General features: G+C 39.7%; 1 protein-coding gene across 1 annotated transcript in view; it reads right to left on the bottom strand.

Moving 5' to 3' along the window:
• Rab30 (RAB30, member RAS oncogene family) overlaps nucleotides 1–25,508 on the bottom strand; it is an 80,818-nt gene extending 55,310 nt beyond the window's left edge. The window contains exon 1 of the mRNA XM_076843922.1: nucleotides 25,325–25,508. The gene's annotated coding sequence lies outside the window, so the exon portion shown is untranslated. The remainder of the gene's footprint in view (nucleotides 1–25,324) is intronic.
• Between the last annotated feature and the right edge of the window lie 1,626 nt (nucleotides 25,509–27,134).

Here is a 27,134-nt window from a genome sequence, read left to right as displayed (position 1 = left end):
GCTAAAGGATGCAAGACCTCTGGAGCAAACATGAGCCATCGGAACTGAAGCCAACAGACACCAGCCAGCCCCTACTTGATCCAGCACTGACTGTAGATGTATGAGGAACCCTAGCCAACCAATTGATCCTGAGCCATCTTAAAAGAAACACCCAAATGACCCACTGAAGTATGAGCATTAATAAGTGGAGGCTGTTTTAAGCTACTAAGTTTGGGCATGGTTTTTTACACAGCAAAAATTAGATGATCAGAGATAAAATTTCAAACAGAAAATTTCAAACATAGATTGTGTATTTGACAATATCACAGAATCAATGTTAAATTCCTAGAGCATGGTAATGTTATCATGGTGATGTAGAAGAAAAAAGAGATAAGAGTATCCTGATGTTCCCCCCTCCAAAATGTGAATATGCATTTATTTATCTTTCTCTAAAGACAAAGCAAATGTGGTGAAATGCTGACAATCAGTAAATCTAAGTACAGGGGTTTTGAATGTTCTTTGTACTCATCTGTTTGAAATTTTTCAAAATGAAAAGATAGGAAAAAACATATGCCTCTTTGCAGAACATGGTGATACAGAATATTTACCTGATATTCACCAGGTTGTAAACAGACCCTTCTTATCCTTTCTTGCCAGCCTCCACCTTCTTACTGGAGGCAAAGAACTACTGCTACTGAGGGGTAAGGGTAGCAGATAAAAACTGCAGTACACCAGGAATATACCCTGATACAGTCATGAGACAAACTCATTAATAATAAAGGAGTTTTTAAAGGTAGGTAATAATAGCAAGCAATCACTAAGTGAGATTTTCTTCTTGACATAATCAGAAAAAAATGTGTAAAGTTGAATGAAACATGAAAAGAAAAAAGCTTTGACAAGAAACATGGGTAGCTCTTTGAACTGTTCTGTTAGAAAACAAATATTCATGTTCCTCTATTTAAGGGATTTCTCAATGGCCTACAAATGAGAAAAGTATCTTGTATTACATCTCTTTCCCCTGAAAATCCCTAGAGAATCTTACCAATACAACCTAAATCTGTTTTTTTTCACAGCCTAATGAAAGCCTTCTTCATATAACTTGGATTCCCCCCGCAAATAATATGAAGCAATTATTAATGCTGTCTATTGACTTATATGAACAAACTCAGGGGCCTAGGTTCAAAGGATACAACTTTCTGAACTAAAATTCAAGCTTCTTGGTTTTATTATGCTGTATAGAGAATCTCTGCTTAGAATGAATGGCAAACAAAGCCCACACCATTCTTTATACAAAAAAAAAAAATAGTAACCTAGGCACAGATTTTTTTTTTTTAAAGAACAATCTCTATAAATCTGTTTTTCAAAGTGTTTTACTTCAAAAATCTCCAGTGGAGCAATCCTATGCATTACTATTGTCAGGTGAGAAAAACATTCAACTTACAAAAGAAAGGGAAGAAAATGTGGCAAGATACTATACATTTTATGAGTTGCTTGTTCTCATTTGTCAGAACTAAAACATGAATGCAGCAAGGACAATTGTTTCAGGCATTATTTGACTTGAAGCCAAACCCATTCCTGATTTCTTAAGGAATTCCTCAGTTCTCTGCCTCACAAACTCCAGGATGCATCAGGATATAGTTTGAAACCACAATCTTAAAATGGCTATGCAAAAGGAAGAAGTTTACCACATGCAGAGAGAACCTTCCAGTTGCCTACCCCGATTTCAACAAATTCAGAGAAACCAACCAGGCTCTCATGTCTTCAAGGAAACTTTGATGTTCAAAGAGAATTCTACCGTCTATTAAGTCTCAAAGTATTGATAGACATGGTTTAAAAAAAAAAAAAAAAATCTCCAGAGCAGTAGACTTTCCTGGCCCACATCTACACATGAGCCATTCTGTCTTGTAAGAGGACTAGACATCAGTGGACTTAAACATGGGTCTGGCTCAGTTCCCATGCGCTGGGCATCAGGAGTATCTACTGTTTAGAGAAGTAGACACTTATTGGTTCATTTTTTTTTCCATTCTACAAACACTTACAGGCAAATTTTACAATGCCAGGCCCAGAATGAGGAAACAGGTAACGGGGACACAGCTCTAGCCCACAAGTCACTCACAAACAAATGGAAAAGCACCGTCTAAGCACTTAGCCAAGTTGGAATAAAGGATTACAAACAGGTACATGGTTAAGCACTTGGGCCTGGGCCTGAATCCTGACTCTACCACTAACTGGATGGATGGCCTTGGACAAATTTTACTTAATCTATCCAAGCTTATTTTCCCCACCTATAAAATGGGGATACATGGAGGTATCATCAGACTTAAATGAGATAATGTTACTATATATATCATACTACGCTTTAGATAAATGTTAGCTGTGATTATTTATCTTTATTATTATCTAGGTAGTTATACCATGTACTTTTTTCCTTTTTGGTGGGGAAGGGACTGGGGATTGAAATCGGGGGCACTCAAGCACTGAGTCAGAGCCCCAGTCCTATTTGTATTTTATTTAGAGATAAAGGTCTCACTGTGTTGCTTAGTCTCTCACTGTTGCTGAGGCTGGCTTTGAACTCGTGATCTTCCTGCCTCAGCCTCCCGAGCCACTGGGATTACAGGCATGCTCCACTACACTCACCTACTACTATATACCTTTGTAAAATCTAGAATCAGCTCTGAGATTCTATAAAGTGGCTGCATAACCCAGAGTTAATAAATTAACATCTCTAAGTCTCATGCTTTTTATCTGTTTAACCACAGGTTATAGCTTAGTGATCCTAAAATTCTCTCAAGTCCTACAATATTAAAAGGGTCTATGATCAATCTTGTCTGGTTCCATGGGTGTCTCAATGTCACTGCTCAGATAAACTTGTGCTACAAAGCTACTGCCAAACCATCTTTCTCTGGTGGCTGCCTGAATCTTTCTCCTTTTGGTTCCTTAAATCCTATTACCTATCCATGTATATATGGGATGCATGCAGGCTATTAGTCCCCAAGAAAAGAAACAAGCAACTGCAGGTGAAGCTTGGTACCTATCCCTCTAGTTTAGGTTGGGCAGTGGCTTCCAAAACATAAGTGGGGAGGGTACAATGAATGAATGGATTCCTTCATGCACCCACTGAAGGGTCCACCTCCTCAGGTAGCAGTGCCTTCCTGTTCTTTTAATGTATCCACTGTTTGTCTCTACATGACACTTTCCACATTGCCATCTTATCAGCCTGCACCAAAGCTGATTGAGAACTGGACCCTATTGTACTGAATTTTGCATCTTCAGTCCTCAACAGAGAACCTGGAATGTGGTAGATACCAATAATGTCATCTTCAGTCCTCAACAGAGAACCTGGAATGTGGTAGATACCAATAATGTAACAATTGACTAAGATTCATATCCCTGTGGACCAAACTATACATTTGCAAAGTGCCTACTTATTTTGAGCTGTGGGTCTGGACTTAGGATCCTTTACTAAGGGTCATCAATCCAGCTGTGTCAAGGACTAATTGTGTGACCTGGGGGGATGGGGTCATTTCCCCCTTTGGCCTTCAGTTTCCTTGTTGGTAAAATGAGGGGAATCTAATAAATCAAGGGTTGGCAAACTGTGGCTCACGGCCAAATTCAGTCTATGCCTCCACCCCTGCTTAAATGGTTATAAAGACAAAGCATAGTATCCATCAGAGGCAATATGTAGCCTCCAAAGCCTAATATTTTACTTTCTGGCATTTTACAGAAAAAGTTTATTGAACTCTAGATTCAATTATCTCTATGGTCCTATCAAAGCCTGGCATTTTACCATTCTAATTCTGGTGGGTTTCCTTGAATCACAGTCTGATTCTACCTCTCCACACATTAGTATTTCCAAGTCAGAAACAATACCCCAAACACAACAGGAGCTCAGCTGCTATTTGTTTAATTGAATAAATGGATTTGCAGAACCAACCCTAAGAACTAAATTCTCCACCAAAACAGTAAGTTGGGTCAATATTTATCAAATGCTCATCTAATAAATGCCCTCAGGATGGATGCCACAGTGATGATATACTGGGCCTCTGGATGACATGACCCAGAGCTCAGATAACCAAGATCAGGACACACCTTGTTTCACCAAATAAAAAATACCTGTAGCCATCCCCTGAACATTTCAGAGTTCTTTTCAGTCTCTACAATAAACCCTCTGGGCAAATTATAGAGTATCTAGAAGAAGCTATCAGAAACACAGATTATCAGAACAGATTATCTTAAAAGTCATGGACAAGAGAAAGAAATCCTATCCACAATAAAGCGCATAAGGTAATTTTGCTCATAACATTGTTTCTCTTTCTGACTGTTGTTAAGAATATATAATACTAAGACAAGGCATTTATTTTTGTCAGTACAGTAAGCCAAGCAAAGTCCAGAATATATGATCCTATTAACACTAATAGGAAAGCAAGGTAAAAGAGAAAATAAAGCTCCCTGCCTTGACTCACACTACACATATTTTTACAAAATAAACAGCTGGCAATTATTCTTTTAATGTTCCTCCTTGGTACACTGATAAATCATTGCTGAGTACAAGCCTTTTGCTGATTTCAAAGGATGGTTTTCTTTCCTTTTCCTTTGCTCCTCCTCATTTTATATGCTCACAAGAAGTCCTGAAGAGGGCTCAGGTGCCTTCCCCATGCTTCCATCAAGCTTTACCTTCTACAAGTGCAGTGACCTCCAACCACATACTCTACTCAGGCTGTTTCCTAGAAATCACAAAGTTGATTGGCAGATTCTACCCTTTGCCCTTTTCCCCAATGAAGATCCTTAGAGCGCTCTTTCTTGGGGGAACAAAGGGAAACCTGCCTCTTTCCATAAGGCCCCTATGCCCAAGGATAAGGTAGATGCACATGCCTTACCCACTTCCCAACTACCACCACTGCCAAGTACCCTGCTCTGGACAAACTGGCCCAGAAAGTTAAAAAAAAAAAAAAAATCCTCAACATCTCAGAGTTCATTTCCAGCCTCTTCAATAAACCAGAAAAAAAAAAAAAAGAGGATAGTTTAATTTTGTATTTTTCCCCTGATTCATTAGGTAAGCTTTTTCTCATTGCCAGAATAGACAGACATTGGCTCTCTCTGCTGACCTCCCTATGAACCTTAAACAAATCTCTCTGCTTCCCAGAATCTTGTTGTTTTCTTTGTGAGTTTAACCAATAAAAATGGGTTCAACCTTAGCTGGTATCCTTTCTTAAGAGATGAGAATTCCATACTCTCTGAGCTTTGGGACCCTCTGAGGCAGGGTCCTGCCATAGCTATTCTCTGATCCCAGGCTCAAACAGCCTCACCCACATTTTCTCCAAATTCCATTCCTATAATCTCTGATGCTGGGATCCAGCATGACCCTGAGTCAGCACACAGCCCTTCTTGGCTGACCCTGCTCTTCTGCCTGCTGGAGCACGTGACCCAGCATACCCACTGGGCCTGAAAGAACAATCACATGATTAAAAAGAATCCTTTTTAAGGTATATAATTAATATTTAAGATGTAGACCGCCTCCATAATAAAATCTGATTATCTCCTTACTTTGTTTCTATAAAAGTCATCTCAGACTACTCATTAATGTCTGCACCAAGAAAGGAGACCCACATGTGCCTTTTGAAGGTCAAGTTTAATAGGAAGTATGAGGTGATTCAAATAAGCTCTGGAAAACACAGTGGCCTAATTAGTGATTATTATCAGGTATCTTTGGAAACAACTACGTATTAATACTCAAAGCAGATGACTGTGTTCTCTTTAAGTAGGGTACAATCATCTTAACTGTAAGCATGGAACAAACATTTTCACTCTTCAAGATCATTCCCCTATTTCAGGAGCCCATGGTACCCTGTAGACTTTGACAAGAGGACCTGTAACTCTTCATTTACTGACTTGTTTGTGTGATTGTCTCCCCACATCCCACTTCCCTTACAATTCCATGCTATAAGTCCCTATCGTATTCTTTCTTGAGCCCTCAGTTTCCAACAAACTGCCTATCACATAGTTTGCACTTCATAATACTGGCAGGGGAAAGGGAAAAAGGGGATACTAAATGCTGTGGTTTGAATATTCTGTCTCTCCAAAGGTCTGTGTGTTGGAAACTCAGTCCTTGGCTGATGGTGTGGATCTTTTAAGAGGTGCGGCCTAGGAGGAGGACAAAGGGGGTACTGTCCTGAGAAGGTATCACTAGTCTCCCAGAGTGAGTTCTTATGAGCACCAGTTGTCATGAGAGCCTGAGCCCTGATAGCTCTTTGATTTAGCTAGCACACCCACCACTTCCATCAGCCATGGGGACCATGCCACAGCTTGAGCCATGCTCTTTGGACATTCAGCCTCCAAGACTGTGAGCTAAATAAACATCCTTTTCTTCATAAGTAAGATGCCTCATTAAGTTTTCATTAATGAAAATCAGACTAATACAGTGAGGACGTAAAGGGGAGAGATAGTAAGAGTTAAGCAGTAGTTACCTGGCCTATGAATGGTTTTTGAATTAATGGATGGACTAAAGAAGTAAAATGAGCAATAGTACCAAAGCATGAAAATTCAGATCTTTGTTGTGAAGTAATAATGTCATTTCCATCAATTCTCAAAACTTTTTTTCATTACATGTTGGTAGCTTGGAAATGACAATTGATGGCATCTTAGCATTGTGTTGTAGTTTATTTGGAACCCGAGTTTCTCTTTCTTTGTCAGTGGTGCATCAAATAGTAGCACATGTTAAAAAGAACAGTATCCTAGATACAATGAAATACAATTATCTGGTGCGCCTATGGCAAGGAAGGTTGGAAAGATCATTGTAAAACTGTAATATTTTCCCTAAGAGGAGAAACAGAGAGGTAGACCTGTCTAGAGGGTGGCAAAAGGGATAACTGTATCTCACAATGCCTTTCCCTTGCCTGGGAGCAGTCCAAGTGGGGCTCCAGGGCGAGAGTTGTGGCTCAGTGGTAGAGCGCTTGCCTAGCACATGTGAGGCACTGGGTTTGATCCTCAGCACCACATAAAAATAAATAAATAAAATTATAATACTGTGTCCAAGTAGGGCTCCCAGGGACTACATCTATGCTAAATCACTCAGTCCTTCTGGTTAATAGTGATTGTCTCAGGATGGTCACATGATCTGAATGGAGCCACTTATTATTCTTTGAGATTTCCTACTTAGGTCAGTTCTTCTCTGGAGTTAACAAGAGTGAGATTTAGAGTTCAAGAGTCAATTGGCAACCATGCTCCCTACCGTGGTAGGAGAGAAGCAAAACCAGAGACAGAATCTTGGCAACTTTTAGAGACCCTGTGTAGTTCAACCTGGCTAGATGCTCACCAACCTTTTCTTTTTTCTTTTTTTAATTTCTGGGCAAACAGGCCATATTTCTCAACATCTTTTACTGTGAGGTGGGGCCACACACTGATTATAGTCACAGAATGAGGACAGAACTGAGATAAGCCACTTCCAGACCTGGCCCATGGAAACTTCCCACATAAGATCCTCAAAACTCCTTCCTAGACTGCAGGTTAAGAAAAGAAAAATCAGAATGAAGGAGGAGCTACAAGATAGAAGGTTCCTGAAACATTAAAAGCAGCCTAATCAGGAACAGCCATGCTGGATGAATAAGAGAAATAAACTTTATTTGTATTAAGCCCCTGAAATTTGGGGGCTGTTTGGGCAGTTTTCTACTCTAATACCTCCTGGTTTCAGCTGATTCATGCCATAGTTACATAAAATATCTCAATATTCATCCCACAAATTCCCTCCTTATCAGTCAGAGTCTTTCATTTACAACTCAGAGTTCTAACTAACATCCAAGAATGAACAGCAGTCATTTGAAGCAGAAGTTAGAAGTTTGTAACAAGTATGTAGGGAAGATCTAAAGATATCTCAGAACAAGGTAATAATTTCAACAAACTGATGACAATATACAAAAAAAAAAAAAAAAACTTTTCGGTTTCCAGGGCTTCTAGTTTTAAGCTCACAAAACTATGGTAAACTACTCTCTTCCCCATTCTCTGCATTCCCAGAAGCCTGCAGGAAGTCCTAATTGCCCTGCCTTATGCTTTACCTACTAAGATGCCCTCTGGAGTTCTCAGTCATCGAGAATTCCAACAAACAAGATAAACCTCATCTATCATAAATAGCCAGCCGTAAATAGCTGTCCCAGAATTTATTGGGAAATGGATCCACACACAGCTCCAAGAATTCAAATTATTACTCTGGAGTAAATAAATAGTTCTGGGAGTGAGTGTACAAGCTTGACCAGAGTTTTCAAAGATGAATATTCATCAAAGGTTCTTAGTAGCATTTACAAGGTTATAAATGAGAAGATTACAGAAATAAACAAAGAATGATGCTATGAAAGTCTCCCTGGGCAATGATCAGATTTGGCAGGAACTGGGGCCAGTGATGACAGAGTGGGTGTCCTGCAGTGTCCAGAGAAGCTTCTCATGGAGCCAATTTGGTCTATCACTACAAGCACCAACATTTGTAATATATTCTACAGGCTTATAATAAAGCCCTTTTTTTCTACACATTCAATTATTTGACTCTCAGAATAAGAGAAGGAAGCTGGGATCATCATCAGACCTTCATTTATAGCTGGGAAAACAGGCTCAGGCAACTCAATGCTCACAGCCCCAGAACATGTGACTTAGGCCAAGACTCAAGTTCCATCTCCTGAACTCAGATCCTCTGTCCATTTCACTGTACCCCAAACTCTGGAACCCCAGGACAGAGAAACAGCCTGGAAGGAGAAGACTTTCCCCATTTTTGTAATTCATCAACCGATGCTATAGGTTGGTTTTCCGTGTTTCATACGTCATATGTGGGAATTCCCTAGAGGGTTAAAAGGCCTGGGACAGATGCATGGCCTAACTCCAAAGCCAGCCAGAAAAACATGCCCACCAGGTACCTTGAGAGGGAAGGAAAAACCCTGAGGCAGACGATTAGAAGTGCTCAGACCTTCATGTGACCCAGTGAGGATCTTACAGGTGAAGGCCTCTGAGAGCCAGGTGACAAGGTCTCTAAGGACCCCAAAGATAGAATCTGGAAGAAATAAGTTGAAACTCTCCTTTGCTGGGGAGAAAGATGGGATCAAACACATATACCCAGCTGGCCTCAATCAGCATTCTCTCAGATATTGATAAGTCACTTCTAAGAGACAAATTACCAAGACCAAATACTATATACTACCTGGGAAAGAAATAAAAGGGGAGGGGTTTCATGCTTTAGTAAGAGCCATGTATCCCTGAGAGTTGGTGCTCTACTACTTCAGATGGATGACCCAGGAAGCTGGAGGAGGTATTTATCCTCCAGTGTGTCAGAAAATTTTGAAGAACTGTCCTTCATGACTAATGTGACCCTCCTACATGGATGGGGGTTGGGGTGGGACCTCATGCTCTGGCACAGTTCCTTCAGAAATACAAATGTCTAGGATCGTGAAGAAGCCTCGGGTAGAGGAAGGGGCAAAGGTCTTGACTTTGACACACCTGATTTTGAACCAGTCTTTTGCTAGTCCCAATATCTTTGAGCTCAGTTCCTGTATCTGAAAGCAAGAATAAGAACATCCACCTTACAGGATTATGGAAATGATAAAATAATAGCATGGTGCCTGACTTACTAGTTACTCAATTCCTTAGTATTACAAATCTAATACTCAGTAATTCTAATTCCTAGTAATTCCTAGTCCTTAGTAATTAAGAGAAAGATCATACATCTCACCCAGAATCTTGGCCATTTTGCTTGCATCTTTAAAACATAATAATCTATGACTTTAGTTGTAAATGTCTTAAATAACTCTTGGCCCTTGGGCCTCTTACTAGTCTGCTCCAGGTTTCCTAAATTCCCTTAAACATAATGTAAGCACCAGATCTCTCTTTAACTCTATCATCTTTCTTCAAACTGAAAGAAAATCCAGGATTGGGGTTGTAGCTCAGTGGTAAAGCACTTGCAGCATGTGTGAGGCACTGGGTTCGATCCTCAGCACCACGTAAAAAATGACTAAAAGTATTGTGTCCATCTACAACTAAAACTATTTTTTAAATAATTATTTCTTAGGTGCAGTTGGACACAATGCCTTTATTTTATTTATTTATTTATTTTTATGTGGTTCTGAGAGGATCGAACCCAGGGCCTCACATGAGGTAGGCAAATGCTCTACCGCTGAGCTACAACCCCAGCCCCCTAAAAATATTTTTTTTAAAAAATTCAAATCTTACTGCACTTAGCTGTCAAATTCAATTAAACTTTTCATAAAATGAAAGGGAGTTTTGAGTTCAACAAAATTTTAATAAACTCAATTATGTAGTATATTTATGACCACAGGATCAATAGGAAGGATGAGGTTCTTGTGGTCTAAGACATGGTTAGGTGCCCCTCCTCTATGCTCCAGTATCCTTTGTACATACCATTACTAGTGCTATGACCATAATGTCTCTGTTTCCCTCGCTAGCCTATAATCTCTATATAGGCAAGAATAGTGTCCCACCAAATCTCAACTGCCAGAAACCAGCAGCAGAATACCTGGTATATAGAAGATACTAAATTAGTGTTTGATGAATGAATGGGATTTTAAGAATGGAAGAAAGTTTAGAAATAATCTGCTTTAATACAAGTTTTCATTCACAGATGAAGAAGCTGAGCCCCAGAAATGTCAGTCAACTCAGACAAAGGACCATTAAAAGAAGCAAGAGGACAAGAGGTGGCAGTCATCTCCAGTCTGATTTTGAGTTCAAAACCAGACATCACTCCACACTCACCCACAAAAGGAGGCAGTGTAGCTAAGTGGACATAGCATGGGCTTCAGGTCAATCTTGCTTTCTGCCACCTACCAGTCATATGACTTTGGGCAGGTTTCATCTGAGTCACAACTGCCACATCTGTTAATTGAGCTATTAATAACTCCAGAGTTGTTGGGGATATTATATCTGCTGACATAGATAAAGTGCCCAGCATAGCACCTGGAAGTATGTGCTAAATAAATGTTTACTAAATGAATCATAAGTGACTCCCTATCCAGTGTCCCACAATTTCAAGAACTTGATTTAGACTTTGTTCTTAACTCCGCCTACATAGAATGTGGCTGAGTTACCTACAATTATAGAACCATACACTTGGAGATGTATTTCTTGTGAAGATTAGATCTCAAAACTGCTCTACAACTTCGCTCGCTATTCCCTTCACCTGAGTTGCCCTTCCTACCTTCCTCATTGCCATGCAGATCTTACTGTCTTCTATTTCCTGGCCATACTTACCCTATCTAGGAAGCCATCTCTAATCCCTGTGACATCACTGGTCATTCCTTGCCTCACTGATCACATTCCAACACATAGTAAAGGGTGTATGGTTTGAATGTTTGTGTCCTCTCCAAAATTCATGTTGAAATTTAATACTCAGTGCTAACAGTAGTAAGAGGTGGGATCTTTAGTTGAAGATTAGACCATGAGGCCTCTGCTCTCATAAATGCCTTATAGAAAGCACTTGGGGCAAGTTCACTTTTCAGCATGTGACAACGCAGCAGCAAGGCCCTATCTTGGAGGCAGACAGTAGCTCTCACCCAATACAAAACCTGCTGGCACCTTGACCTTGGCCTTGGTCTTCCCACCCTCCAGAACTGTAAGAAATAAATTTCTATTATTTATAAATTACTAAGTCTCAGGTGTTTTGTTACGGCAGCACAAACAGACTAAGACAAGGGGTATATCTGTTCAGCTTTTTATATTTGTACAACTAATCTCCAGAATTTTTTCATTTTGTAAAAATAAATCTCTATACTCATTAAAACTTCCCATTTCTTTCTCCTCACAAGCCCTACTCTACTTTGTTTCTATGAGTCTGCTAATCAAGATACCTCATATTAATGAAATCATAAAGTATTTGTCTGTTTGTGATTGACTTATTTCATCAGGCATAATGTCCTCCAGGTTCATCCATATTAGAACATGTGCCAGAATTTTCCTCCTTTTTAAGGCTGAATGATATTCTATTGTATGTATATATCACATTTTGTTCATGCATGCATTTTGAGCTGCTTCCATCTTTGGCTAAGGTGGATAATGTTGTTATGAATGTAGGGGTGTGAGGTGTATCTATCTTACCTCTAACTGAGTATGAAATCCTTAAGGATAAAAACTAAGTCTCAACTATCTCTATAGTTTTCAATGTGCCTGATGTGCTAGGCACTCAGTGAATACCTTTCAGGTAAATAAGATAGGACTCAGTTCTGAAGGTAAAGTGAAAAAATAACCATCTTCCATACAAAATTACAAAATGCACAGCAGAAAACTCACAAAGTCCATCAAGACAGCCTTGATTTCTGGTCGTTGGATCTGCCTCTTACTAGTTCAATTATCTAAGGCATGTAACTTAAGCTCTCAGAGATTCGTTTCCTCGTGTGGTTTTTGTCACGATTAAATGATATGACTTATGTAAAGCAGTCAGTACAGTGCTTGCTACATCATAAAAATTTTAAAACTGCAATATTATTATTATAAAGTTATATAATAAAAGTGACTTATTGTACAAACAGCCATTTCACTTCCTGGCCATAACTTCAAAAGCAAAAAGTATACAGAATCCTAAGATCAACCAATTTATAATAGTTAAAACAGAAGGATAGTCCTTCAGTAATAACAGTGAATCCAGATGGGTGTCATGAATTTGGAATCTTGAGTTACAGTTGCAATTCCAAGAGTTGGAAGTTTTTGTTACTTCAAAGAGACAAATTTAAATGTCACACTAAGGATCATCTCAGCAAAGTAGCCTGTCCAAGATCTCATAAATGATTTAAATCAAGATTGATGTTATACTTTTTTGCAGTTGGACTAAATCTATTTAGAATTTAATCATTCACATATTGAGGCTTTCGGCAGAAAGATGAAAAATAAATAGATCTTTATTACTATTTCAGACAGAAGTATTTCTTTCAGCCTCTCTCAAAAGAAATTGAGCTCTCTATCCCCTTCACAGTTCCTCTAGGACATGAATTCCTTTTGAGGTTACTACATGAATTTTCCAGAGTAGAAGCACTTCTTTTTTTTCCCCAAAGTTGCTCTTAGAAAGCAAAATTCTTGAGTATTGAAAGGAAAAGATTATTCAAGTTTCTTTTGTCTGCCAAAATAATTAAAATTTGACATAGCGAATTAAAATGGCTAAGACAAAATCAGAAATGTGAGTGGGGTGGGGGACAGAGAGAGGAAGAGAAAGTAAGAGGCAGTTACCCAAATGCTAGAACTGGCCTGAATATGGCCCACATGCAAAATGACCATAACCCCTAGCTTTCCTAGTACTATCACAACTTCATGTAAATTTCATACTATACTGAGATGATTTCTTAAATCATCTGTAACTGTGATTTGATGCATGTGCTTTTGTAAGACTTTGCAACTAAATGAATTTGCAAGTAAAGAAGAAAACTCCTTGTCAGACTTGGAGTCCCAATTATGGATTCAGAGCAGCACTGTCATTATATGCCACAGTGGGTCAATTTTAATTTGCCTCCCACATAATAGCTAAGCATTATTATCAGCCTCACTCATAATAGGATGTCGACCTGTACTTCCAGGAAACAGGTACCATGCTGAGACCTGGGCCTTGTTTAATCCTCACAATCACCTTATGCCCTAAATATTGGCATCTCCCCTTCCTCTATTTTTATCTTTTTGCTTTTAATTAATTTAAGACTTGCAGAAAGCTGCAAGAAAGTTACTAAGAATTTATATATACCCTTCACCCACATCACCCAAATGTTAAAATTTCAGATTTTCTTACATTCTCTCCCTCTCTGTATACAGATATTGCTTACCCCTAACTAAATAGTATTTCCTAAAACACAAAGACATTCCCTTATATTTTCACAGCATAATCATTAGAATCAGGAAATTAATATTTATACTAAATTATTCTCTAATTTCAACCCTTATTCAAATCTTGCCAACTGAGTAAACAATGTTCTTTATGTCCAAAGAAAAATAAGTTTTCTCTGGCCCAAGAATCAGTCCCAGACCATGTGATACATTTAGTCTTTATCTGTCTTTTAGTCTCCTTTAATCCAGAAGCACTCCTCTGTATTTGTCTTTCATATGACCTTGACACTTGAAAAATAACAGAAAAAAAAGATAATAGAAAAACAATGTTGGGCTCGGGATGTGGCTCAAGCGGTAGCGCGCTCGCCTGTCATGCGTGCGGCCCGGGTTCGATCCTCAGCACCACATACAAACAAAGATGTTGTGTCCGCCGAAAACTAAACAAATAAATAAATATTTAAAAAAAAGAAAAAGAAAGAAAAACAATGTTTGTAGACTGGTTCTCAGTTTGGGTTTGTGAGATGTTTCCTGTGATTAGATTCAGGTTATGCATTTTTAGTAGGAATGCCACAAACTGATATGTTCTTCTCAGGCTTTCTGCCCATTATTGATGTTAATTTCCATCACTGAGTGAAGGTGGTTCTGCCTGCTTCTCTCCCATAAAGGAACTACTTCCCCTTTGTAATTTTTAAGCATCTTATGAGGAGCTACTGTAAGGCTAGACATCCTCCTATTATAGATAAGGAATTGGATCCTTGAGAAATTGTGACTTGTCCAATATCACATTCTGTATGCAGCAGAACACAAATTCAAACTCCAATTTATGGGCTCCCATACTCGAGTTTCTCAAAGCATCCCTCTGCCTTCTAGACCCGTTACCAGTGGTTGAAGCAGACTTGACTAATGCCCTCACCGTGCTTACTGAAGAAACTAACACAAAGACATCATGGTCCGCAGAATTCTGGTCCTAAGAACAAATATGGTCCTAGTTACAGTCTCTATTGCTGCTACTAAAGCTCATTAAGTCCTGAGGCTAGCACTTATATCTAAGCTGTCTACCCTCTGGGCAATGAAGCTGGGAGCATGCTAGAGGAGGAAAAGTCAGGTGGTACTAAAAAAAACCCAAAATGAATATGTGTGTCCATTAGGACACCAGGCTGAAAGGGGAAAACTTGGAATTTGTCTATACCCTGGTACTCTCTCTGTGTACTCTGACCCTTCAGCTGGCCACCTAGAAATTTCTTTCTGAGCCCCCATTTCTTTCTAATTTTTAAATGTAATATTATTTTGGAACAGATATATTGTTAATATACTGATATGGTCAAAAAAAATCTATGTGACACACCCACTAGAATGGTTGTAATAATAAAAGTAACAGATAATACAGTGTTGTCAAGGAGGCAGAGAAATTTGTAACTCTTACACATTGGTGGTGAAAAACAATTTGGTAATGTCTCAAAAGGTCAGAGTTGACCAAGAAAGTCCACCCAATAATTAAATAATTATATGCCCACCAAGAAATGTGTATAAAATATTTATAGCAACATTATCCCTAACAGTAGAAAAGCAGAAACGATCCAAATGTCCCCCAAATGCTAAAAGGGCACATAAAATATGGCATGTCTATACAACGGAGTATTATTTGGTAATAAAATGTTAGGAAGCACTGATACATGATACATCATGGATGAACTCTGAAAACATTATGTTAAATGAAAGAAATGTACAGAAGACTATATATGGCATTATTCAATTCATATGAAATATTCAGAATAGGCAAATTTACAGAGATAGGAAGTAGATTACTGATTGCCTTGGGCTGGGAGGATGGGAGTGAGGAAAATGGCCACTGATTGCCAGTGGGTCAAAGTTTCTTTTAGTGGTGATTAAAATGTTCTAAAGTTGATTGTGGCTAAGACTGCACAACTCTACGAACACATTAAAAGGCAGTAAATTGCATACTTTCAATAGGGGACTTGTGCACTATATGTGAATCATATCTCAATAAGATCATTTAAAAATCAATACTACATAAAATAATAAATCTTGATATTTCAGTACACATACATATACACACATACACTATCCACCTCTTCCACTCTCTGTTGGAAACCAGTTTTTATATCCTTCCATGGTTTCTTTGTGAAAATTCAAACATATTTATCTATCCCCTACTTCTTTCACAAAGTTCGCACTGTTCTACACTTCCTTCTTTCACTTAATATATCTTTGGAGATTGCATTCCATATCAGTACTTAGAGAACACCCTGATTCGTTTTTATAGTTTCAGAGCTTTTCCTTTTGTAAACATATCCACTTACTTAACTAGTTTCCTATTGTTGCACACTTAGAGGTTGTTTGCAATCATTGCTATTAGCAACAATGATGCAATGATTGTTCTTTTATTTTTTTTTAACTTCCTTTCAGCAGGTGACATTCTGTTCCTGGACGCCAGGAGGCAGTGTGGAGTAGCAGGAACCACTTCAGAGTCAGAACTGGATTTGCAACTGGTCTTCTCTGTTAACTAGCCATGTAATCCCTCACATAGGTAGTTTTCTGGGACTTAAGTTTCCTCACTTGTATGAGTAAAATATCACCTACTTTATCTGAAAGCTTTAAGCTAGGCTCCCCTGGCTAAATTTGGGAGAATCTAAATATGAAAAAGGCATAAGGGGGAGTGGGGTGTGTGGAGAGGATTGATAATGGATTTTAACACATTGAAGTATAAAGAATACATAAGTAACAAGTGACATTTTTTTTTTTAATTGTGGGGCAGGTGGAGGGTCAGGTGGCAAACACCTGTAGTCCCAGATATTCCCAAGGCTGTGGCAGGATTGCAAGTTTGAAGCCCGACTCGGGAATTTGGCAAGACCCTGTCACAAAATTAAAAATAAAAAAGACCAGAGATATAGTTCATTGATAAAGCAACCGGGGTTCAATCCCTTCTGTGGGTGGAGGAAGGGGGGGAGTCTCAATGATCAGATTATAAATATAAAATGAAAACATTAGAAAATTATCCTTTTATAAATACCAATTGACCTATGCCAGGATTACGAATAGATATTACAACCATTGGATGACTATTCAAATAACTTCAAGATATCACTTGACAAATAATTTTATTAATTACAAAGGAGAAAAGGGTGCCTTTTCAATAGAGAACTGGCCTCATTTCACCAGTGATATTACAAACAACGTCATGTGTTACCTATCAAGCAAGAAGAGAGATATAGCTAGTAGTGGTGGCACACTCCAGTAATCCCAGTGACTTGGGAGGCTGAGACAGGAGGATCACGAGTTCAAAGCCAGCCTCAGCAAAAGTGAGGCACTAAGCAATTCAGTGAGACCCTGTCTCTAAATAAAATACAAAATAGGGCTGGGGATGTGAATCAGTGGTTGACTGCCCTTGAGTTCAATCCCCAGTACCTCCCCACCCCACCCCACCCCACCCCACCCCCAAACAAAAGAAGAGGAGGAGAAGGAGGAGAGGATACAACATTGCTAGGAGAATTGTTACCACATGTGGTTAACCTGAATCTGATGAGAAAAACAATTGGAAAATTCCAATTCCAGTCCACAAAACAACAAACTTTAGATCTTCAAAATTTTCAAGATCATAAAAGACAACAACAATAAAAAGCAGAAGCACTATGTTATATTAAAGAAAACTAAAGGACACAAATTGTTTAAGTAATTTTTAAAGTAATAAAGGATATTAGAAAGACTGGGGTAATCTGAAAAAAATATCATTTCAAATTAATGATGTATAGTTTCATGGAAGAATGTCCTTATTCTTAGGGGATACATGATTAAGAGATAAAGTATGGTGAGGTCTGCAACTTAACTTTCAAATGCTTTATTTAAAAAAAAAAAAGTATGTGTGTTGATGTGCAGAAAGAGAAAGCAAATGAATTTAGAAAAAAAAAAGTGCAGGGCTGGGGATGTGACTCAAGCGGTAGCGTGCTCGCCTGGCGTGCGCGGGGCACTGGGTTCAATTCTCAGCACCACATAAAAATAAAATAAAGATGTTGTGTCCACCAAAAACTAAAAAAATAAATTTTAAAAATTCTCTCTCTCTCTCTCTTTTTTTAAAAAAAGTGCAGGAGTGTACTACTTTTATAATTTTTCCATAGTTTAGTTTTCCAAAATAAGTTGGAAAAAAATAATCAAATAAAACATATGAACTACATCACATCCAGCTAATGCTATGGCAGTGCAGTAATACTTCAGCAAATCCAACAGGTCAGCAGAAAACTCCCTGGGTGCCTGGTGGTAGCACAGAAACAGACCCCCCCCAGTCAGTCTTGACTTCATGAAGTTATAGTTTCAGTCAGAAGACAAAGCAAAAACAGGAAGCAGCTGGAGAAACAGTATAGTTTTTGGTTTCAGAAAATTTACCTAGGGTCTACATCTGCATTTTACTTATTTCTTTATTTACTGCTAGGTAACCTAAAAAAAAAAAAAAAAAAAAAAAAAAAACCCACACATTATTAAGCCTGAGAATTGTTTTTTCATTTGCATGTAAAAAACACAGTTAAGATCTACTGCCTACCATTGAGAGAATGAGACAGCAAACACAATATACCTCCATAAAGCATCTTTTATTGAAGACCCTCATTAAAAGATATCAGTCTCCTAGAATGAAAGTAGGGAAGAATTCCACCTTTGTTTCTGTTTCCCTATCAGAACACCCAGAACAGGGCCTTGTGTTTAGCCTGTCATTAATGACCTATGACCCTCACAATTTCTTTCCCAGGTCTGCGGTTAGGGCAGAGTGAGTAGCTGATAGCCACTCCTAAGCTCACACCTAACATTCCATGGGGGGGAAAAATGCCAAAATATCTGTTTTATTATTGCTTCTACTGAAATTCACAAAGATGAACATTCAGACTTTAACCGCCTGCCAGATAGTTTTTAAATGGAGATTAAATTCCCCCTTTCCAATGTGGCTGTGACTGAATTGCAAAGGAAGTGAGCAGAGCAGGTTATTTTCATCTCAAGTTAGATGATGTCCTCATTTTAGTGAAGTTAACCATAACTGAAAAATAAAAATTTTCTTAAAATTTTTCTGGGGAAACCCCTTGGCTGCTTGTTTCACTTTACTCTTTAAACAGTACGCTATGTTGTAGCAAGAATAATGTATTCTATTTCTCTCTCCCGAAGAATTATTTACACATCAACCTTTATTACAGCCTCAAAAAATCCAACAGAAACTCTGTAATTCCATTTTTGCTCATTCTGTCTACCCTTCACAAGTTTCCTCTCTTACAGAGTATGGCCAAAGTGACTAATAGACTTGGCAAAGGTGTATAGAAATAGCACTCCCAAAAATTGCTAATAAGAATTTACATCAGGGAGCAATTCAAGGGAAATTTTGTGCCCTTTACACCTCTAGAAAAGTATCCTACAGAAATATTTCTACAAATTCATAACAAAATGATGGGCACTTAAAGATTCACTGTGGCACAATTTCCAACAATTATTAAAACACCTAAGTTATAGTAGCGTACAAATACCTGGGGGAAATGCCCAAAGCATGTCAGGCAAAGGAGATCAAGCAGAATAATATGTATTATAAATTATTGGCATATATATAGGGGAAATGACTGAATAAAACATCAAAACCTGACAGTTGATTTATCTTTGTGGTACACAATTTAAAAGCACTTTTCCAATGTAGTTCATTGAGTATTTCTGCAATCATTTTAATTAATCTTGTGTTATTTATAGAATCAAAACACAAATTTAAAATAGATATAAATGTGTGCCCATTCCCATCCTTTCCTCCTCGCTTTGGAAATAGTGAATGTCCTCCAGGCACAGTGGCACACACCTATAATCCCAGTGGCTTGGGAGGCTAAGACAGGACAATCGCAAGTTCAAAGCCAGGCTCAGCGAGGCACCAAGCAACTCAGTGAGACCCTGACTCTAAATAAAATATGAAATAGGGCTGGGAATGTGGCTCAGTAGTCAAGAGCCCCTGTGTTCAATCCCCAGTAATCCCTCTCAAAAAAAAAAAAAAAAATAGCTAATGTCTCACCTACATTACTACTTCTAGTAATATCAAGGTCAGACAACCAGCTGTAGATGTTTCAGTCTCAGAATGACAAGCTTGTGTCTAGAATGGACATGAAAGGGACATACAATATCCCAACAAATGGTATCCTAACCCACAGGCTGATTAAATACTTGCTGTGACCAAGAAGATCATTCTCTCCGGAAGCAGTCTGAGCCATCTTCTGGCTTTGCTCTGATGTTCCTGAAGACCACTCAGAAACACAACGGATGTACACACTAATATCCACACGTCAGGCTAAAGTGTGAAACTGTTATCACCTCCAAGAAACCTAGCAATGGGACTGACTGTCTCATATGCAGCTCCCATGCCCATTCACCATCCCCAAATACCCTTTATAATAAGTTTTCCTTTTTCTTTAATTTTTTTAAGAGCAAGTGAGAAGAGAGAGAGAGAGAGAGAGAGAGAGAGAGAGAGAGAGAATTTTTTTAATATTTATTTTTTAGTTTTCAGCAGACACAACATCTTTCTTTGTATGTGGTGCTGAGGATCGAACCCGGGCTGTACGCATGCCAGGCAAGCGCGCTACCGCTTGAGCCACATCCCCAGCCCTCCTTTTTCTTAAAGTTCAGGATCCAATGAAGTTTTACCTGTTGCACTTGGATGTGTTACTTTAATATACATCAGTTCCCGATGTCTGTTTTTGTCTGTGTCATTCATGATATTGACATTTTTTTTAAGATCACAGTCCAGCTGTTTTGCATTATGTCTCACAATCAGGATTTGTCCAATTTATTTCCTCATGATTAGATGTAAGCTAAACATTTCTAGCAAAAATTCCATGTTGATGATGTGTACTTCCCCTTGCTTTGGAACGTATCATTACACTGTTATTTTTTCCCTCATTTTCTCACTATGGGTTCTAAACAAGCATCACCCAATAAATAAAATGTTAAAAATCATCAATAAATATAATATCAGAAATAGCTGCCATGAGCACCAGCTATACCAGGCATAGTGCCAGACATTTACAATACATTCTCATTTAATCCTCACAACAATTTTATAAAGCAACAGAGGTTCAAAGAGGGCAAATAATTTGCCCAAGGACACACACATAGTGATAGAAAAATGCAGGATGCTCATGTGAATTTCAGCACATGAACACGTACACCCACAATTCAATATGTGAACTCATGAGTCATAATCTCCCTGAGAACCTTCCAGGGAACAGTCAGGAACCCCTATGTTAGACTAATCTTGAGGAAGTCTACCTAGTGCTCAAGGGTTAGATTCCTATGAAGAAGAAACTGAAAATAAAGTATCTGTGGACAGGTTTGTTGGCTCCCACCTGTAAACCCAGCAACCCAGGAGGCTAAGGCAGGAGAACTGCAAATGTGAGGCCAGTCTCAGCAACTTAGCAAGACCCAGTCTCAAAATAGAAAAAAAAAAGAAAAGAAAAAGGGCGGGGTGGGGGGGTGAGATATAGCTCAGTGGTAAAGCACCTGGCTTCAATGCACAGTACCTCCCCCAATTCTCTGTGTATCAAATAAAACTCCTCTAAACTTGGAAATGTTCTTATTTAATAATGACCAACATTTCTACCACAACCAAGAAAATAACTTGTCAACAGCCCACCTAACTTTATTGTATTATTTGTGTGTGATTTTACTTATCTATAAATCTCAAAAAAATGAGATCCACTGATTTAGGGATCTTTATGCAATTAGAATGGCTTTTTGAGAAACTAACTTGAATCAAAGAAGTTAAGCCCCACCCCCCCAAAAAAAACAGAACTGAAATATTTCTGAATTTCCCTAAAAGTAATCCACAAAACAACTCAAAGTCTGCAGGTCTCAGGAATTGATTTGTTAAAAGCACTTTACATTTGACATTTGCATTATTACTAATTGCCCTCTTCCAATGTGTTGATATTTCCTGCTTTTGAAGAGACCCTTAGAGACTTAGTCGACAAACATTCACAGTCCCTAATTTGCAGAAGGCACTCTCTTAGGTGCCTGGGACCACACTGTTTCTTGCCTTCATGTTTAAGGTCAAAAGCTACCTGCCAATTTGTGGACAGCCCCATCCATAAGAAAGGACACCTCCTGTGCTCTCTTGGCATTGCCTAAATACTTCCCCATATGTGATTATTTGTTTGTCTTCCTCACTTTGGTGAATTCCTCCAAAACGAACACTATCAATGCCATATTCCCAGCATGGGGCACATACACCTGGGGATCAATATAACTTAGTGGAATAAATACACTTAAAATATATGTGTTTCCACATACTCACTCCAACCAATCCTTTCCTCCAATCTCTTCTTAACAGTCAGGATGACTTTTTACTATTCCACATGTCATTCATCCGGCTAATTAAAGCCCCCATTGCCCTTAAAATAAAGACAAAAATTTACCTGTAGCTCAGAAAACCTCCACTCTACAGCCTCTGTCCACCTCTCCAATCTCATTCTTCCTCATTTTGGTCTCTGTCCCCTTGCTCACCACTATTCCTTTGTACTTTGACCATGCAGTTCCTTCTGCCAGAAACCCTCTTCACTCCATCCTAAGCACCTCTTATGGTCATTCTGAATTACTTCCACTCCCTTTTTAAGTGTTTGGAAGTGTCATTTCCAACAGGATACCATCCCCAGTTGCCCCAGACAAGAGGAACACCACATTATGGATTTTGCCCCATCTTAGCACACATTCTCCTTTGGAAGAAACATTTATCACTCCTACAATTGTTCAAGGATTGTCTCTCTTGTTAGAATATAAGCTCTATAAGGACAAGATAAACATTTCTTTTCACATTTCATTTCACATTGTGTTGACACAGAATAGCTACTTAACTACTATGCTGTCAGAATAGTTTGGGGTCAGATCATGGAGGGCTATAACATCAGCCCAAGTAAACCAAACTGCAAGGATCATTATCCCTTTGCGAATATGTAAATTAAAAAGAAATGTGTAGTTGGTCAGGGTGCAAGAGATGTCCTGAATGACAGCTTGAATCTTCCTATCATAATAGTTGCCTTCAAAGAGACAGCAGTTAGACTTGCCAAGCCTTGAAGAAACACTACTGTTAAGCAAAGTAACACAACTACCACCCTTTTCCTACAAGAGGGCTATAAAATAACAAACTTTCCTCCAATATGGGAAGAAATAACAGGAAGAAAGCTATTGCACTTCCAAGTACCTTCAAATAACAAATGGGCAGTTTGGTCCCTGATTGCTCCTTAATAATCAAGAAACAGTAAGGGGAAAAACAGTTTTCCCATTCCTACCACTTACTGAAGCAGGGATAAGAAAATTAAAAAGTGTATCAGTAAGGCAGAAGCTATTTGAAAACTATTCAAAAACTTTGCTAACCCATTGGCAGTTTTTGTTTTTTGTTTCTTGGTACTGAGGACTGAACCCAGGAGCACTATACTGCTGAGCCACACCCCCAGTCCCTTTAATTTTTTTTCAATGGCAACTGGCTAAATTGCCCAGGATGATCTCAAATTTGCAATCCTCCTGCCTCAGCTTCTCAAGTTGGATTATATGTGTGTCCCACCTCACCAGTACATTGGCAGTTCTTCACAGGTGCCAGCAAAAGAAAAAGTGGCATGAACTCAACAGCAACATTTCATTGTCCACAAGCTGCTGGGGCCAGACCATGTCTATCACAGAAACCACAAACCAGGCCAAGGGTCAGGTTTGTTGCTGGTCATCCTGCCAAGTACAGATTGCAAGAAAAAAGAATAGCTAAAGCCTCTTCAAAAAGGACTCAATAATTATCCACACAGTCTACATTCACCCTGGGGTTCCTGAGTGAGGAGAAGGAGGATCGGGGAGGGTATTCTGAGGTGAAAAAGAGACTTAGAGAAAGAGGTGTGATATATTGGGAATAAAGGGGAAATTCTAAAACAGGGAAAATGTGAAGCGCAAATAGGGAAAGAAATGATTTCAAGAGATGTGGGTGGGGTAGGCTAAGAAGGAAGATATAGAAGAAAAGGGTAGGTTCTCTGCAAGAGCAGAGTAAGCAACAAGAGACGTGGGAAGAGGCAAAGGCAGACTGTTGGATCTTTTCCCTATTCCAAAAGCTGCTCATTGCATCCCAGTAAATCATTCCACTACAAAGTCCATACAATGGATTGTCTTTGTATTCAGTAACACACAGCATTTAACCAAGTATCACCCGTCTGCAACTTTTGAGACCAAAGGGTCTTAATGAAAATATGAACAAAATTGGTTCACTACAGCAGAAGACAGCTAGTAATGACTTTCCCCAATCCCCGACTCAGCTGTGAAAAGGTTTAGCATTTTAGAGTTAAGCAAATACTCTGGCATTTCTCCTTCTTTTGACATTCCAAGAGGGGGTGTGGTTGACCCCAGGTCCATTCATTTCCAAGGTTGTAAATCTGTCTGCTAAGACTGGCCCCATCTGTTCTAGAGTCTGCCAGCTGTTTATCTCAAAGTAACATATTTATTGCACTGATCATCTCTTTACCTCTTAAAAGACAGCCAACGTCATACAAGCTCTTATTCCCCTATTAAATGTGTCAGTTTGTTTAAAAACAACCACTACCACCAAACTGAGCACAACACCACTATGCTCCTTGGTTTCCCTGGCCATGATCGCTCTTCCTATCAGCAATGGCAAATGAAGGTTGATAACACTAACTTTCCCTTTCCCTAACGTGTTAAAATAAACCCGGGTTTCCCTAATCGATCCCGTCTGCAAACCGTTATTTGTGAGAGGTGACTGTGCCTCGGGAAACAGCAGCTCATTATGGTACCATTGTCAGTGGCAAGGAGCCTATTGCAATGTAATTTAAAACACTCACACAAGCACAAATCTGTCGGCTCCACTTCCAAACAATCCCGAATCCTGCAGTCAGGAGAACGGAGAACACTTTAAAATGCTGCTTCCAGCAGCCTAACAGAACCTTCCTCAGACACGTGAAATGTTTTTGACGAGCACGGAGTGCACCATTAAAGGACACTGTCACCTCAAATCAGCAGAAAAGGAGAGACAAACGGCATAGGCATACACACATAAAATAAAACCCTACGAAACTTAAGCTGCTCAAAAAGAAACATACACCTCTTTAAAATGAATAGTGTGTGCTCGTCCAATAATATAAATGTTCTAAAGTAGTGCGACCACATTAAATCACTGTCTCCATTTCTCCCCACGCATCATCCCTTCCCACTCAAACCTCAGGACTTGGGCTGTGACAGGACTGCAGTCCCCCACCTCTGCCCTCCTCTGATTTTCCAAGAGCACTTCCCAACATCCTTCCCAGCCCAGCCCCCTCTGCCAGCCTCAAAAGGTTGAGGAGAGTTGCGACTAGGGAATTGGCAGGCACCGGTCCTCTGGCGGGTGTACGTTACTGGAGTTCTTTGCAGTGACCCAAATTGCACAGAGCTTTTCCCTTCAGCGCCCGTGAGAACCTCCAATTCCCCCCGCCCCCATATTCCCAAAAGAAAGCCTTAAGAACTAAGCGGGAGGAATAACTTGGGAGAACCATTTGAATAAATCACTTTAACTCACCTGGTTTGGGATTTTTCTCCCCACCCCAGGCATAAACAGAAATGATGTGCGAAAGAGTCACGCACGCAAGGGAAGGTACTGCGATGTCCTAAGTCCAAGGGCTGGAGTCGGTCCCTGCCCTAGTGCTGCTGCTACTCTGAGCTCAGCTGGAGCGAGCGGCAATCGCAAGCCCAGCAGCAGTAGGGGGGTGGATAGACCGTAGCACAATGAATGCAGTGGGGTTTTTGCAATGACATCATCCCTCTGTCCAAAGCGGCCCCAATAGCCATGCTCGGGAGAGGTGCATTCTGGGAATGGTAGTCTTCTTGCGTCCGGGAGAGACACCGAGTCTACCTCCGGAACTACAATGCCCAAAATGCGCCAAGGTCGGACGCGCCCGAGCGAGGGAGCGGAGGCGACTCGGCCGCCATATTAGGAGTGCCGGGAGGACTCCGCGGAGCCGCGCGGAGGTTCAGGGAGCGCGGAATCCGAGTGGTGGTGCGGTGGGGACGGTGAGGTGGAGAGTAAGCCCATGGGAGAGCCTTGGGCCCCAATCCGGTGGGGAGCCGGGTGGAAGCCGCCCTGGGGACTGATGTCCAGCGGGTCCAACTGGGGGTGGCATCTGGATGGAGGCCGAGTGAGCCTCCGCCTCACGGTCCTGCAGGGTTGCATGGAGCCCCACGCCTCCCGCCCCATTTTCTAAGGGATTAAGGGAGTTGTTTTACTTCTGGGAGTGGAGGTTCCCTTAGACTGGCTAGCAGGATCGTCGCGGTGGGTGCCTCTGCTGAGGTGCTGGCGGCGACCCGCGCGCCTTTAGATGAAGAAGCCGGCTTTCACCCAAGGAGTTGGGAGAAACTTTGTCCTTATTTGTATCTTCTTGCTATTTATTTGCAACAATCATGCCCCCTCTACTAGGTTTGGGCCTTCACTTATTTCTCATACGGAAGTGATTTGCAAAGGTCTTAAAAGAAACCGTTATTGGAAGGTACGGGCTAGAAGGGAACATTGCTTTGGCCTTGAAGATGAGAAAAAAACATGGAGCAGCCTAAAGGAGAAACACCCAGTTCAACGACAACTCACTGACTGGAGAAAACAGGGAGGTTGAAAGGGCATATTATTTATAGGCTTACCGAGGGCAGGTGAACTGATCCGGAGTAACACTGGTTCTTGGATAAACGAAGTGTATGCTAAGTTGATTAACATGGATTGCCAGTTTATTTTAAAAATTCATTTAGTATGTGGTATTCCATATGTATGACTGCTTTAAGAACTTTTAAGTCATTTTGCCCAGTCTCTTAAATGAACTGTATTTTTTTTTCCCAATTGTGTTACTAAAACAGAATTGTATGTTTGTTCTTTTCCAGAGTCTGTCTACACTATGGAAAGATAGGAAATTTCATTTCCTGCTGAGGGTGTCTCAAGGGTTAAAGAAAATGCTGTTATCTGTGCTTCCCCCACCCACTTCTCCTTTTTGCACTTTATTCTGAGAACAGAATTAACTGTGGTTTTGGGGGGTTAGTGGAGGTATGCACTATATCTCTATTAGGACGTAATAAAATTAGAGCAGATAGTTTCTCCTATTAAAAAAGAAAAAAGCTAGTCAGAGTGATTTAAAATGACCAAAACAGGCAGAAACAGTCTTTCAGATGTATGCAGATGATAATTATAAAAACAGAATTTGAAAGACTCAACATATGTCATGTTCCTGGGAACAAGCCACAAGATAAGTCACTTTGTTTCATTCTTACACAAAGGTAAATTGTTGGTGTCATTTATCCATGAATACAACCATGTACAAAGCTCATACAAATAGTATGTTATTCAGAAACAC

The sequence above is a fragment of the Callospermophilus lateralis genome, chromosome 2 (genome assembly GCF_048772815.1).
Source record: "Callospermophilus lateralis isolate mCalLat2 chromosome 2, mCalLat2.hap1, whole genome shotgun sequence".
Taxonomy (NCBI): Eukaryota; Metazoa; Chordata; class Mammalia; order Rodentia; family Sciuridae; genus Callospermophilus; species Callospermophilus lateralis.
This window is presented reverse-complemented; position numbering and strand designations above follow the sequence as displayed.